This window comes from Solanum stenotomum, chromosome 10 (genome assembly GCF_019186545.1).
Source record: "Solanum stenotomum isolate F172 chromosome 10, ASM1918654v1, whole genome shotgun sequence".
Lineage (NCBI taxonomy): Eukaryota > Viridiplantae > Streptophyta > Magnoliopsida > Solanales > Solanaceae > Solanum > Solanum stenotomum.
The window spans coordinates 19,753,444-19,767,550 of record NC_064291.1 but is presented as its reverse complement, the minus strand read 5'-3'; positions in this window follow the sequence as shown (position 1 = coordinate 19,767,550).

The window sequence follows — 14,107 nt, the reverse complement described above, 5'->3', positions numbered from 1 at the left end:
CGAGCTACCCCAAGACGCGGACACGGGACCTAGGATCATAACTGACCCCAATCTAACCCCGCTGGCATAACATGAGCATACTAAGAATAATAATAACTGATGCAGAAGCTATATAATACTGAAAATCTGAAACGATGGGGAATACCCGTATACTAAAACTGAATATATGGAATCTGAGAGTTTAATACAAGAGAATTATCAAACTCAACAACTAAGTTGAATCTAACTATGTCTGAAATAAGCCTCTAAAATGAACAGAAATGTTGGGACATGCCCTAACTAGATCTAGCAAAATTGAAACTAAAGACTAAAAGCGATAAAGAAAAACAGGTCACTAGGCCCCAAAGAAGGACGACTCACCACTGATGTTGCTAAGCTGAAGAACGGGAACCGATCTATGCGTGATCTTAGGACCTGAACCAACATCACGAGAAGATGTAGCGCAGCGTCAGTACTTGAAAGGTACTAAACATGTAGGATAGATTATAGCTGAAATAAACCTATAACTGAATAATCAATAAACCAAGAGTATAATCTGAACATGATATAGAGACTGAATACTGAGCTAACGGAATGCAATGACCAATTACTCAATACTAACAATACTGAAATATGGTCAATGCATGGACTCTGACTGGACTGTGGTATCTACTAATAACCGATAATAAAACCACATGAGTGAAATGTGGAGTCCGATGTATACGCCCCATTGAGAGGACCCAATACACCTGGCCAAAGGTTTTGAGGCATGCTGGCCTGATCACTAAAATGATGCCTATAGTGGGGACTTACAACCAACATGGCTTGTAGTTTTTGGACTATATGAGTGACTGACCCTAGTCTAACTCGGTAATAAGCTACTCCCAATAAATTAAATGATTAACACATTATGACTGAAATTTCTGTAATGTACTAGATAGCTCGAACTAACATTCAAACTAATAATGCACATTTATATATTGATAATGACACATTCAAAATTAAGGCATGTATATATGAAATAACTGATATATCTGGCCTAGCATGTGTATTTCAAGAACTAAAGAAATACATAGCTAGGGTTCTAAAATTCATGCAAGAAACGACCTAATAACATGATAATCTGATTTGGAACATTAAATTAAATTAACTCATGATGATCGGCTGAAGTTCTAAAAACCCTAGGTCTAGTTATGACAAGGGAATCAGGATTCTGACTTAAAACTAGGGACCTAATGGGCGAAAGGAACCCACTAGTGTAATCCCACATACCCGGTGACAAATTTCACGGAGAAATCTTTCGATTTCGCAGTTGGAACTGATGGAATCTTGTTGCATTCTTGAACTAGGGTTGGTTACCTCTTCCTTCTCTCGACGCTCTAAATTTCTAAGATTTTGATGAAAGATTTGCCTTAGGTAAGTTCTAGTTATATTTGTAAGCTAAAACTAAACAAAATCACGTAGCTTAGGGATAAAACGACGTAGTTTTGGGGTCCAACGAAATAGGAAAAGACCGAAATACCCCTGACTTAAGTTCCAGACAAGGTTGACCACGACCAGTTCCACAGACCGTGAAAGCCCTCATGGTCTTCACTTGGGCGTTGAGGTCTAAGGGGCTTGCTAAGAGGGCTACTGCCCCGACCCTACGGATGCCACCACGGTCCATCGTCAAGGCCATGGCCTGTGAAAGATATTGTGTTCTGATATAAGGACCTTGTCACGGTCCGTGAACCCTGTCGTGGTTCACTACTTCAGGAAGTAATCTGCAATTTTCTCTGGATCTGGTTTTCGAGGTGTTACATAAACTCTCCCCCGATCTTGTGTTCCAAAATAGAGCACCTCTCAGCGCTCAGAACAGCTCCATGCAACAACAAGCCAAAATACAAAACTTTACACAAAAAGAGACTAGGGGCATCCACTTACAACACAGTTACAGAACAATCAGAGACACTCTCACACGGTCTGGACAATCACCCACATAGGCAATGCAAATTCGAACACATCGAAGCTCTACAACTCGAGATATTGAAGTTTCAAAATGAGGTTGAATCTGTTGTTTCGCTATATAAATAGCAGCAGTTCTAGTCGCTAAAAGCTAAATCTAGTCGCCAAAAGACTAAATTCTAGTCGCTAAAGGTCTGCACCAGCAACACCACATTTTGCTATATATTTTATAGAAGTCTCTGAATGGACCCTCGAAATTCATTCGGGACCCGATGAAAATAAAATAGCTTTGCGATCCTACTAAATTCGAAATTACAGACTCAATGGCGGAGTCAGAATTTCCATACGAGGTAATTTTGATAAAAAGTGGGCCCCACACCTAGAGGCCTTTTAAATTCAATTTCCATAGCGGGCCTCAGAATAAGATCGGAAGACCCGAGAAGGGCATGAAGGGTCATTCAAGACAAAACTCAACCTTCCAAACCAAACCGCATAGACAAAATTCTCATCCGAGTGCGTTTACCAAAAATGTTGATCAAAGCCAATCTTAAGTCAAAATTCTAAGGATAAAGCACCAAATGACCCCAAAGCCACACTGAAATCCTCGGGACTCATGCCACCGATGCTACTAGTCTAATTTGGATACTTTAAAGCTGATGTAACCATCAAAATTCCTATTTGAGGTAGTTTACCTTAGGTTATGACTGAAATCAACTTTTCAAGTTTCAGAAACTCTAAAATAGGAAAACGGGCATAAAATCCAAACGAATGACCAGGTGACCGTACAATCAATTCCAGCAAGTCAGAAATGACTTCTGATCACTACAAGAATACTCTAAATGACGATAAGAAGGCATAAAAAGGAATTGACCTGGATGGTCATTACAAATACTTCTTTATTTTTTACATTAAATTCAAAATAATTCATATTATTTTACATGATGCATTTTTTGCCATTCATATTTGCAATGCTGGGGAAGTTTTGGCCCTCCCTTGAATATTTTTTCTCTTTGAACTTTGAAATAAGGAAAACAATACAAATTTATGTCACGACCTAAAGTACAATATCATGCAAGCACCTACTTTATTCTTAACTAGATAGGAGGATCTTTACGACTTAACCAAGAATATGCAAAAAATAAATTAACAATCTTTTTAATGAAGGGGAAAGGTTTTAAAATGCCCTGAACGTACTAGATTTGGTTTTAAAAGGCTCTACGTCCACCTATTGGCCTAAAAATATCCCTAACGTTTGCTTTTGGTATAAATATGCCCAATAATTAACAAAACAATTTTATATTGGTCCACATAATTTTTTTCCCAAATGAAAAAGACCTCACCCCTATTTCATCGACGATATAAGTCTTTCCTCTATTTTTGTTCCTTTCCTTCCTTCTTTAAAAATAACAAATGAACAATAGATTTCAATCCCAAAAATAGTAGTTGCACTACAAAATTTAACTCAGTTAAAATGTAGAAATTTTCAACTCAACAACCAACAACAAAAATGAAATCTTGAAACCCAAAAGAAAAATAGCATTAACAAAATTAATACCAAGTAAAATGCATTATAGCATAACTGTAACACCTGAAAAAATATAACTAGAACTATAGAGGAGGAAAAAGGGTGAACTACGGAGGGGTCCACAGGCCGTGTACAAGACCACGACCCATAACGCCATCGTGGTTCATACTTTGAAAAATGTACAGGACCACAAACCCCCTTCATGGGTCGTCAGGATGCCCGTCAAAGTGATAAAGGGCCACCCAAGGCCACTGTGAGGAACCACAGACCACTAGACGGTACATGGAACCCCACACAGGCTGTGAAATGGGCCGTCGAAGTAACCCTAGAACCAACCTAGTTTCTTTGAGGAACCACGGTCGTCTCTACAGCCCGTAGTGCTTCACCCGATCCGTGAGGTGGACCGTAGAGGGAACATGCCAGCCTTAAAGCTTTGGGTCAACTTCAAACGGTCATATCTTTTAGAACAAAATGATTTAGGTGGCCCATGACCTATCAAATTCAATATAATTTAATTATCTTTCCAATGCCATCGAGTTTGCTAAAATCCAAGCTCGGAGTAAAGAGTTATGTTTGTTTTAGTGAACACCTCTCCGGAAGGTAGCTTTACGAGCTGCTAGACGGTCCTTGGTCATCATGACAGCCTGTGAAGCCTGTTTGCAGCGACTTTGGCAGCATTTAAGTACGGATCGCATTGGTGTTTTACCCTATGTGTTTGGTACTTAAACTATGTCGTTAATTTACTTAGTCTAAGCCTAATAATCTAGCCAGATAATACCCTAAACCCTCATTCTCCAAAAAATCACCTAACTTATAGAGAAAGGATGAGAAAAAAGTCGACCGCTTCTCCAAAGAACAACACAGAGTATTCTTCGAAGTTTAACCGCGAATTCCAAAGGATTTCTGTGTAGATTTCATCACTAGGTATGTGGGATTTCACTAGTGGGTTCCTTTCACCGATTAGGTCCCTAGAATACAGCTAGTTCTTCAGATTCTCATAAATTGTTAAGACCTAGAGTTTCTAAATTTTCAAGATTTATCGTTATTATGGTTCCTTTGATCTTAGTAAACTTGTTGCTTGATAATTTCATATAATTAAAGCATATCACTCAGAACCATAGCTTGTGTAAATTTATCACAGCTCATGAATTCTACTTGCTAGGTCAATCTGACAGAAGTTCACGCTTCAGATTTCAAATGCCATATTTTCAGTATATAAATGTGATTTTCTCAGTTAGCATGTTAGTTTTTTGGCTATTCATACCTAGTGCATTTTGGCTTCACGAATATTCAGATGGGAGTAGACTTAGCACAAAGTTCGACTAGGGTTTAGCGTACCCTCTAAGTCCTAGAACTACGTGCCTGCGTAGGTTTATAAGTCCCCTCAGTTGGGCATTAGTTTTAGTGATCACGCCATAATCATGCCTCAATACCCCTGGCAAGGTATATTGGGTCCTCTCGATGGGGCGTATAAATAAGACTCGACGTTTAGCTCACGTGGTTTATGTTGGTTAATAGTAGCTCCCACAGTCGGACTCTTAGTGCATTGACTAGGTTTTCAGCATTTAAGTCTGTATACAGTTCAACATGTTACCTTCATGATTAGTACTTGGTCATTGCATTTAGTTCAATTTTCTGTTATACTTTAGTACATATCTATATCCTTGTTCAAATTATAGCATTGCTCGATTATGCATTGTTCAACTTATATACATTGTTCAACTTAGCATATCAATATCTTGCATTCTCAGCACATTCCCAGTTTTAACACATACTTTGCACTACATCATTTCATGATGTAGGTTCAGGCACTCAGAATCCATATCACTCTTAGATCGATTCTCGATTCGACTTCAGTAGCTTCAGTGATGAGTCCTCATACTTCGAGGACAACATATATGATTAACATTTCAGTTTTTATTTTTTCAATTTTTTAGTTTTATTTGAGGTAACTGGGGGCATGTACTAGAAACTCAACTTAGTTAGAGGCTTTTCAGACATAGTAGTAGATTCAACTAGAGTTGTTAAGTGTTGTTTTAGTCATCACTAAACTCTTACTATAATTAACATATTCAGACTAGTTGGGTTTTTTCCCCATTTGAGATATCCACTATTTTAAGCTTCTGCATAGCACATGTTTTACTTAGTTATTTTCAGTATTCTTTATATATGCTAGGCTATGGGTTATCTTGGGGTCACTCGTGATCCTAGTTCTAGTGTTACGTCGAGGGGATGGCCTTAGGGAGTGACAAACTTGGTATCAGGGGATCACGTTTAAGAGTCCTAGGGTGTCTGAAAGCTTCACTAAGTAAAGTATTCTTCATGGATGTGAAGCGCACCATATTTCTGAGAGGGAGGCTACATAGTGTTTAAAGGAAAAATTTCATTTCCTTTGCCATTTTTATCATGCGTAAGGTGTGACTCAACTTCTTTCTTCTAATCCATCATTGTATGTTTTAGATCATGCCTCCTTCTAGAGCTAATGCACGGAATGCTAATGCTTGCAATACAAATGCAATACTTCCTATCCAAAATCATGAGGTTTCTGATGGAGAGTTCTGTAATGTGATGCATCTATTTTCTGATACAGTAGCCAACCACAACAATCACGTAACACCTCAGAAACCAGACCTAGAAACAAATTTAAGAAAATCACCTGAACCAGTGCACAATGGGAGGGTTCACATACCGTGATAGGGTTCACAGTCCCTTGACCTACCTGTGGTGGAGAGTTAGACTCTACCAGACCCAGACGTCAAACCACGGGACCCTTCAGGGATCGTGGTCTTGACGACGGACCGTGGTGGTGACCGTAGAAGCTTAGCCAATAGGCCACCAAGCCTAGCCTTTAGACCCCACGCCTAAGTGAGGACCACGAGGACCTTCACGGTCCGTGGTCCTCCACGCAGTCCGTCGGAGTGTCCATGATCCTGAGCCACAAACCCTCAGCCCAAGTGAGGACCACGAGGACCTTCACGGTCTATGGTCCTCCACATGGTCCGTGGTAAGGGCTCGTGGATAGGACCCCCTCAACCAATAGCTACGGACCAAGACCATGACCATCTCCACGGTCTGTGGAAGTAGCCGTTGTCAGCACCATCAAATTTTTAAGTAATGTCATTTTGGTCTTTTTCCCCTATACGTTGGACACCTAAACTACATCGTTTAACCCCAAAATGGTGGTTTTGATCAATTTTAGCCTAGTAACCAAATTAGAACTTACCCTAGTCAAATCCTTCACCTAGAAATCAAACAAACTAGAGAAAAAGAGGAGAAATAGTTGAGCAGCCCTAGTTCAAGAACGCAACATGTTTTCATCAGTTCCAACCCCAAAATTAAAAGATTTCTCCTTGAATTTCATCACCACGTATGTGGGATTTCACTAGTAGGTTCCTTTCACCCATTAGGTCCTTAGATTTCAGTTAGAATCTTTATTCCCTTAATATTATCTAGACCTAGGGTTTCTATGTTAGAATTGTTGGGTTTTAGCTATTAGAATGATCCAAATCACATTATCATGTTGTAGTATTGTTTTGCCTAGATTCATGCATAAACTCAGAACCTAGCTAAGTAGTTTTTTTAGTCCATGAATTACACATGCTAGGTCAGTTAATTCAGTTATATATAAACATACCTCAGTTTTCAAATGCATTATTATCAATATATTAATGTTGCATTCTTAGTTTGCATGCCAGTATTTTGAGTTATCATGTATTACAACATTTCAGGCATAAAGAGTTAATTAGTTAATTAATTGGTAGAAGCTTAATACAGAGTGGACTAGGGTCAATCATCCTCAAGTTCTAGAACTATGTACTCGTAGGTTAAGTTCCATCTGTTGGGCATTACATTTTAGTGATCATGCCAGTATGCCTCTATACCTCTGGCAGGATATATTGAGTCCTCTCGATGGGGCTTATACGTTGGACTCCACATTTAGCTCATGTGGTTTTATGTCGGTTATTAGTAGCTCCAGTACAATTCAGCCAGATTCTATTGCATTGACCATGTTATCAGTAGAGTTCAGTATTTAGTCTCAACATGTTATAAACTTGGTCATTGAATTCAGTTTAGCCATGTTCAGTATTTCCAGTAGCCTTATATGTTCAGATTATACCATTGCTTTATTGCTTATTCAGTTATGTATTTTTTAGCTTTATTCTATCCCACATTCTTAGTACCTTTCCAGTACTGATGCATACTCTGCGCTACATCTTCTCGTGATATATGTTCACGTCCCCAACAGTCAGATCACGCATAGATCGGTTCCTAATCTTCAGTTTAGCAACATCAGTGGTGAGTCCTCATTCTTCGAGGATTAGTGATATGATTATCTTTCTTGATTTTAGCTTTAGTTTTAGTTTTTGCTAGATTTAGGCATGTCCTAGCATTTCTAGTCAGTACAGGCTTCATTTCAGACATAGTTTGATTCAACTATAGTGTTAGAGTTTGACGTTTCATTTGTATTCAAACTCTCAGTTTTCTTATTTTTAGATTTAGTATATGGGTATTCCCCATCATTTCAGATTATTCATATGATTTAGCTTCCACATAGTTATTATTTTCAGATTTAGTATATGGGTATGCTTATGATTATGCCAACAGGGTTAGCTTGGGGTCACTCTTGATCCTAGGTCCCGTGTCCGTGTCCGTGTCCAGGGGGTAGCCTCAGGGAGTGAAAAACTTAGTATGAGAGCACTAGGTTTAAGTGTCCTCGGATTTCTAAAAAGTCGCACTAAGTAGAGTCTTTTTCATGGGTGTGAAGTGCACCACATCTAATGAGAAGGAGGCTACAAAGTGTTTTCGAAAAACTTCACTATCTTTGCTACTCTTATCGTGTATAAGGTATGATCTAATTCCTCGTTCTAACTTGACGTTATGAGTTTTAGATTATGCCTCCTCGTAGAGCTTATGCAAGGAATGTAAATGCCAGGAATACAAACGCAGCACCTCAAGTTCTAGATCAGGAAGTTTCGAATGCTGAATTTTCGAACGCTATCCAATTGTTGGCTCAGAGTGTCACCAACCAGAACAATCAGCAGGTTCCAATTCCGGCAAATGCTAATGTTGGGTCAGCTGTAGCTAGGGGCGGACCTACCTTGTTGCAAGTGGGTTCATATTAACCCACTTCGTCAAAAAAATACTATGTATATACATATATATTCAATCTGTTTTTTGAAAAAAAACAAATTATATATTTAATTTGACCCCACTTAAACCAATAGTAACATGTAGCCGAGCGACAAACTGGTTACAATTTGACTGATTCATCGCGGGTACGATTTTCACCCGCAACATTTAATACTGCTTCATTTTTTTTATATGTTGAAGCCACTTGGTAAAATTTCTGGGTCTGCCACTGGCTGCAGCTAGAGTTCAGGATTTTGTTACGAACAATCTGCTTGAGTTCTTAGGATCGCAGATTGGTGAGGATCCCCAAAACTTTATTGATGAGGTCAAGAAGATCTTTAGAGTGATGCAGGTAACTGGCAATGATCGGGTTGAGTTGGAATCTTACCAGCTTAAGGATCTAGCTTAGTGGAAAGAGATTAAGGGTACAGATGCAGCTCATATTTTGTGTACTTAGTGGAAAGAGAGCAGGGGTACAGATGCAACTCCTATCACTTGGGAATGTTTTAGTGAGACCTTTCTGGACAAGTTCTTCCCAAGAGAGTTGAGGGAGGCAAAATCTCAGGAGTTTATGAATTTAAGGCAGGCTTCTATGATAGTCCAATAGTATGGACACAAATTCACCCAACTCTCCAGGTATGCTCCTCACATGGTTACTGATTCCAGGGCTTATATGAACAAGTTCATGTATGGGGTATCCAATTTTCTGAAAATAGAGAGTAGGAATGCTATGTTGCTTGAAGATATGAACATCTCTAGGCTCATGACTCATTCTCAGTAGGTTGAGGGTGATAAGTTTAGGGAACTGGCCAAAGAGAATAAGAAAGTTAGGACATGCAACTATGACTATTCTCAACAGATATTGGGTTGTGGAAATCGCTTGCAGTTTCAACAAAAGTCTATAGTTTTAGCACCTTCATCAGCTAGTGTTCCATCCTCCAAGATTTGAAATGATGAGAAAGGTAGGGAATCAGGCTCTAAGTCTCAGGGGAGTATTTCAAGCACCAGAACCAACCCAACATGTCCAAAGTGTGGTAAGAACCATTCGGGCGAGTGTTTTGCATGAAAGAAAGGATGTTTTCGGTGTGGTCAATCTAGTCACAGATTGATAGATTGTCCTTATAAACAGGGTCAAGGAGGTAACAATGATAGAGCTTAATCAACAACTTTAGAAGCACCAGCAGGTCACCTGACTCATCTAGTACAAGTGGAGGTCGGTGCCAAAACAGGTTGTATGCTCTTCATGATCGCCAGGATCAGGAAGATTCACCTAATGTAGTCACCGATACATTACGACTCTTTGACTTAGATGTTTGTGGATTGTTAGATCCAGGGGCTATTCTCTCCTTTGTAACTTCTTATATAACAGTCAACTTCAATGTTAGTCCAAAACCTCTCTTAGAACCCATCTCAGTCGGTGACCCAGTTATAGCTACATGAGTATACAGAAATTGCCCTGTCACAGTTTCCATGAAAGTCACCTCAGCATATCTTATAGAGCTAGAAATGGTAGACTTCGATATCATTTTAGGCATGGATTTATTACATTCCTGTTATGCCTCGGTCTATTGAAGAACTAGGATTGTTCATTTGCAATTTCCAAATGAACCAATCTTAGAATGGAAGGGTAGTAGCTTAGTTCCTATGGGTCATTTATTTTTTTATCTGAAGGCCAAAAAGATGATCTCTAAGGGGTATCTATATCATCTAGTTCAGGTTAAGGATTTAAGCTCTAAAATCCCAACTATTGAGTCAGTTCTAGTAGTTAATGAGTTCCCATAAGTGTTTCCAGAAGATCTTCCTAAAGTTCTTCCCGAAAGGGAAATCGACTTTGGAATTGATCTCCTTCCATATACCCAGCCGATTTTTATTCCTCTTTACAAAATGGCTCCAGCTGAGCTTAAGGAATTGAAAGGGCAGTTGAAATACCTTCTAGATAAGAGCTTCATTAGACCCAGTATTTCCCCATGGGGTGCACCAGTGTTATTCGTAAAGAAGAAAGATGGTTCCCTCAAAATGTGTATTGACTATCGGTAGTTAAACAAAGTCATAATCAATAATAAGTATCCCATTCCCAGGATTGATGACTTCTTTGACCAACTTCAGGGTGCTAGTCATTTCTCAAAGATAGACCTCAGATCGGGTTATCATCTGCTAAGAGTAAGAGATAGTGAAATCCCGAAGACGGCCTTGAGAACTCGGTATGGTCACTATGAATTCATAGCTATGTCATTTGGACTAACCAATGCTCCTGCAGCGTTCATGGACTTGATGAACAAAGTGTTCAAGCAATATTTGGGCTTGTTCGTTAGCGTCTTTATTGATGATATCCTCATTTACTCTAGGAATGAGGAAAAACATGCAAACCATTTGAGGGTTGTCCTGCAAATTCTCAAGGATCGCCAGTTATTCGCTAAGTTTACCAAATGTGAGTTTTGGTTGCAATCTGTTGCTTTCATTGGTCATTTTGTGTCTAGCGAAGGAATCCGAGTGGATTCTCATAAAATAAAAGCAGTGAAACAGTGGCCCAGACCTACATCTCCTACAGATATAAGAAGTTTCTTGGGTCTAGTGGATTACAACAGAAGGTTCGTGGAAGGGTTTTCAACCATAGACTCTCCATTAGCTAAGTTGACGCAGAAGAAGGTTATGTTTCAGTGGTCAGACGATTGTCAGAACAGTTTTTGCAGAATTGAAAACTAGGTTGACTACAACTCTTGTTTTGACTCTACCAGAGTGTTCAGACAGTTATGTTATCTACTGTGGTGCATCCAGAGTCGGCCTAGGTTGTGTGTTGATGCAGTGAGGTAAGGTTATAGCATATTATTCTAGACAACTTAAGGTACATGAGAAGAACTATCCAACCCATGACCTCGAGCTTGTAGCAGTGGTGTTTGCTCTTAAGATTTGGAGACACTACTTGTATAGTGTTCATGTAGAAGTGTTCACAGACCATAAGACAGTATGTGTTCACCCAGAAAGAGTTGAATCTTTGCCAGAGGAGATGGCTAGAGTTCCTCAAGGATTATGATATGAGTGTGCATTACCATCCTGGTTAGGCCAATGTAGTAGTGGATGCTCTTAGCAGTCTATCTATGGGTAGTGTAACACACATGATGGAAGAAAGAAAGGAGCTAGAAAAGGATGTTCACAGAATTACTCGCTTAGGAGTTCGTTTTATGAGCATATCAGATGGTGGTGTAACAGTTCAGAATGGGTCAAAATCTTTATTGGTAGTGGAGATTAAGGAAAAGCAAGAAAGCGATCCGATATTGCTTCAACTAAAGGGTGCAATCCATTAGCAGAGAGTTGAGGTTTTCTCCCAAGGGGGAGATGGTGTGCTTTGCTATCAGGGTCGATTATGTGTTCCTAATGTGGGTAAGTTGAGACAGAAGATACTCGCAGAATCCCATAATTCTAGATATTCTATTCATCCAGGCGCCACTAAGATGTACCGTGATCTGTGGTAAGTTTTTTTGTGGAATGGTATGAAGAGGGATATAGCGGATTTTGTGGCTAAGTGCCCCAATTGTCAGCAAGTCAAGGTAGAACATCAGAAACCAGGAGGGATGACTCAAGAGATCGACATTCCTACTTGGAAGTGGGAAGTGATCAACATGGAGTTCAATAAAGGTTTACCTCGTACTCGCAGATAACATGACTCCATTTGGGTGATTGTTGACAGAGTTCCTAAGTCTGCACGTTTTGGCTTTCAAAACTACAATTTTAGTGGAGGACTACGCCAAACTTTACATTAATGAGATAGTCAAGTTGCATGGGGTTCGTTTGTCTATCATCTTAGATGGTCCTCAGTTTACCTCTCATTTATGGAAGTCATTTCAGAAAGGTCTTGGTACTCAGGTTAATCTTAGCACAACATTTCATTCGCAGATGGATGAGCAGGAGGAGCATACCATTCAGACCTTGGAGGACATGTTGAGATTTTGCGTGATCGATATCAAGGTTAGTTGGAATGATCACCTTCCTCTTATTGAGTTCGCCTACAATAATAGCTACCATTCCAGCATTTAGATGGCCCCTTATGAGGCATTGTATGGGCGTAGAAGTAGATATCCATTTGGTTGGTTTGAAGTAGGTGAAGTAGCCTTGATAGGGCCATATTCAGTTCATGATGCTATGCAAAAAGTGAAATCATTAGAGATACACTTAAGACAGCCCAGAGTCGCCAGAAGTCCTATGCAAATGTAAGGATAAGGGAATTAGATTTCCATGTTGTTGATTACATTTTCCTGAAAAATGTCGCCTATGAAAGGGGTGATCAGATTCGGCAAGAAATGGAAGCTCGGTCCTAGATATGTAGGCCCTTACAAAATCTTGGAAAGGGTTGGTAAAGTGTCTTATGAGTTAGATTTTCCAACAGAACTGGCAGCAGTGCATCCAAATTTTCACATTTCATTACTGAAGAAGTGTGTGGGTGATCCTACATCTATTGTACCCTTGGAAAGTGTGGATGTGAAGGACAGTCTCACTTATGAAGTGGTACCAGTTGAAATCCTTGATCATCAGATTCGAAGGTTGAGAAACAAAGAAGTCGCTTCAGTCAAGGTTTTATGGAGGATTCAGTCCGTAGAGGGAGCTACTTGGGAAGCAGAAACAGCAATGAAGGCCAAGTATCCTCACCTATTTCCTTCTGATTCCATCCAAGCCTGTGGTAATAGTTGTTCTTCAATTTTTTTTTCAGTCATTTATGCACAGTTTCAGTCTTAGTATCATGTTCCTTTAGTTTGTACTTGCATTTTCAGCGTATTTACATGTTCTTAGAACTCAGTCCAGTGAGAAATCAGATTCCAGTATTTAGTGGTAGGGTTTTCAGCTCTTACCCTCCTTTATTAGCTAGTTTAGTCTTCATTCGAGGACGAATGTTCCCAAGTGGGAAATATTGTAACACCTCAGAAAACAGACCTAGAAATAATTTCAAAAAATCACCTAAACCAGTGAACCACGGCAGGTTCACAGACTATGATAAGGTCCACTATCCGTTGACCTGCCAGTGGTGGAGAGTTAAACTCTACTTGGCCCAGACGTCAGACCACGGGACCCTTCACAGGCCGTGGTCTTTATGATGGACCGTGGTGGCGACTGTAGAAGCTTAGCCAGTATGCCACCAATCCTAGCCTTTAGACCCCCACGCCTAAGTGAGAACCACGGGGACCTTCACGGTCTGTGGGAGTGTCTGTGAACCTGAGCCACCAGACCTCAGCCCAAGTGAGGACCACGGGGACCTTTACGGTCTGTGGTAAAGGCTCATGGATATGACCCCCTCAACCAACAGCTACTGGACCAAGACCACGACCAGCTCCACGGTCCGTGGTCCCTTTCACAGTCCGTGGAAGTGGCCCTGGTCAAGCCCGTCAGATTTTTAAGTAAGGTGTCGTTTTGGTCTTTTCCCCTATACGTTAGATACCTAAACTACGTCGTTTAACCTCTAAACTACGTGGTTTTGATCAGTTTTAGCCTAGTAAACAAATTAGAAATTACTACAGTCAAATCCTTCACCTAGAAATCGAT